Raw genomic sequence first — 3,258 nt, 5'->3', positions numbered from 1 at the left:
GAGCGTGGTCTTTCTAAATAATTCCTAAAATCAAACCACGCATAGAGTGATCGACCTTAACTCAAAAAACCTCTATTCTTGATTTCTAAAAACATCACTGTTTTCCTCATCTATGCAAGGCACAGCCCGGCTGACCTAGTCATCTAGAGTAGGGTTGCCCCCAGGGACCTATTTATCTAACATAGAACTTCAATTGATTTGTTGGAAAGCTACTCGACTAATCCAAGGATCCACCCAGGATGTTGCCGTTAGGGCATTCCATCCTCCCACTTTCCACCCACAACTCGTATTAATTTTGTTTTCTAATTAATCCTACCACACTATTTGACATAAATAAACAAGTTCCTTACTTAATGGCCTTACACATTGTTAGTTTAAACAATCTTTATCGATGATACAACAATGCTTACAAACAAAGGATTTAATAAAAAAAATAGATACAATGTTAAAAATTATCCATAGCCAAATTCAAGCTCTTTACTTTATTATGTCGATGATCTAGAATTCTGCCTTCTAGTCTCTATAGACTGGACAATCCCTACAGGACCATACACCTTGAGCATCGTCCGAAGCTAGCGAGGACTCAAGCCGGCGGCCTGTCACCCTCTCACGCTGCATCCCTTAATCCTCCCGCCCCTTTAGAGGGATGTTGGAATATTGAATATTTTTATTTAAAGAGGAATTCTAGATAGATTTATTTTATGATAAAAGAGGAATTCCCATGACATTTGGATTACACTCATTAAATGAGAAAAAGAGGAATTTTAAGCTTATTTAAAAAAATGGATAATTGTATTTAATTAAAAGAAGAATTTTTAGGATATTTAAGTAAAGAAAGATTTGAAATTAATTTTTGGTGTCAAAAGATGAAATTTCACCATAATTCTACCTAGGGAATTAAGGTAGAGAAATTAAGTGGTAGAAAGAATATCTTTAGATATTTTATTTGGTTAAATCACTAAATTGGTATTTAACCAAAAATAGATGTTTATCTGAAGTAAATCCTTGTTAGAACTAAACCAAATGATTTTGGTTAGACTACGAGAGGGACGGACAGTAAACCTACTTGTCCATCTCTCAATATCAAGATGAATCAAGCAAAAATTTCGTCACCGATTTCAGTTTCTAAATACAAAGAATAGACTACCGTTGAATTAAACTAGTTTTCCTTTGACCCAAATCACCAAGAATCTAGTTGGATAATCAGTCAAATGATGGATAGATTACCCTGATGAGAGATCAAGGATTCTCATTATGAAACTAGGAATTAAGAAAAAAGGGGTTTTGTGGAACCAATCTTAAACTGGAAATTTTACTTGCATAGAATCTCTGTTTTCATTTAAAGGATTGTTTTACGCCAGAATGTTGGAGGAAGCATTTGGCATGTGTTTTACTAAGAGGAGGTTCGTTACAACAGCTAGCGGGGAGTCGTCGAGGGACGTCCCTCGCAGCAAAGCCTGTCGAGGTCTTGACCAGCCTTGGTATGTACGGTTAAAATGGTGTGCTTTCGGTGGTATCATGGGCGAGGACCGATGAAGCAGTCCCTGAGTGAAGTGCTAGGACACCTAAGTAGGATCCTGGAGGGTTCTGACTAGGTGATGCATGGGTTCGCGGTTGCTAGGACACCCATGCGTGCGTTGAGGGAGATTCGGATGGACTAAAAAGAATGACTTTTGTGAATCAAATTTTGGTATTGGATCTCATTGGTTGGCCAGCTGGTCTTCAACGGAGAGTCCAGAGGACACATTTTGTAATACAATGGACTCGGATTTTGGAGGATGATGATCAGTAATATTATGATTTTCATTGAAGGATTGTTTTAAAGACAGCCGAATCTGTTATAAATGGCAATTTCATATCAGGTGTGTACATGGTATGCCTACTTTAAATTTTGCTTGAAAGTCGGCTAGGGGGACTGGGAACTTTTTTCCTTGGTACCCGGGTAAAACATAACCAAATCTTTATAAAGGAATCCCACCAATACAGTGGTCGGCTAACCCATGGGCTTAGGCTGGATCGGAGGAGTCCTGTGAGAAACAATTAAGATACGATTAGTTACGTTAGTTAGATTAAGTCCTGAGAAGACCCTTGTTCTGTGGGAGGGAATCAGCGGCTGTGCCTTGTTTTAAAGGAGGAAAAAAGCGGTGATTCTATGGACCAAGTGCAAGCCTCTTCTTTGATCTGACCATGTGACTTCAGGTTCGGTCGGATCAGTTTAACTAGTTAAGACTTTGACTCGTTAGATTAATTCCCTCATTAGAAGATTTTCCCATGGCGGAATCGCATGTGCCTGCCGGGTGAGGGAAGTTTTTCCGGGCTCGATTTCGGAGGAACCGCCGGGCTAGTCTCTCATCCGCCGAACATCCGCGGGTGAGGCCCCGAGTGTGGATCCTTGTCCCGCGTGTGGGAGGCTGATGCTGCTTTCGCGCCAGCGCCCTCGGAGGGGGCACAGCTGGTATTAGAGCTTTGTTGAAAGCTAATAAGGACAAATGAATTCTTATAAAAAATTGATACTAAAAACTCAAAAAGAACTTTTACATATTGTATTTTCATTCTATAAGCTTCATAAACGAAGAATTTTAATCAAAGAATTTGGTTTTATAGATGGAGGTTCCACACTTATTTGGTGTTCCCCCAACCTCACCTAGTCACAAGACATGATTGCGTTCACCTTCGAGCATCTCATCTCTTCCGCCTACAACTCGAACGAGCTGAGCCAAAATCGCAGGCCATTTCGAGGATCTATATTTCCCTGACCCAGCGGAGAGACGGCAACACAAGTGGTTTGCAGGGCAGTATGTCCACACCTCTTGCAACTAGCGTGAGATGCTGAGGCAGAATCTCTCATTGACCATGATCCTGATGAAGCTGAAAGTGATACATGGTGTTATTTTATATCACTCAAGGCCTCAAAATTTCAGACTTTCCTGCCAAATTTACAGACTCCTTAGTTGCTTTATTCCTAAGGAGAAGATAGTAGCTCCCTTGGCAGTAAGGGAATATTTGTATCAAGGCATGTCTATTGCCAATATCGTCGTCTTATGGAGGAGATTTTGACTTCTGGAGCCGAGCTGCTCTATGTACATATTGCAACCTTTCTATAAATAAAGAAATGTTTTGTAGAAAAAATCCCTGTTTGTATAAGTGATTGTTTATTGACGAATTGATGAAGTAAAATCTGTTACAGGACATATGTCATAGATCTCCAATAAGATCATTTATCTTGTTTAAGAAATTATTTTTAAAACCTCTTAAGTC

This window comes from Cibotium barometz, chromosome 37 (assembly GCF_041138505.1).
Source record: "Cibotium barometz isolate CiBa-2024 chromosome 37, ASM4113850v1, whole genome shotgun sequence".
Lineage (NCBI taxonomy): Eukaryota > Viridiplantae > Streptophyta > Polypodiopsida > Cyatheales > Cibotiaceae > Cibotium > Cibotium barometz.
This window is presented reverse-complemented; position numbering follows the sequence as displayed.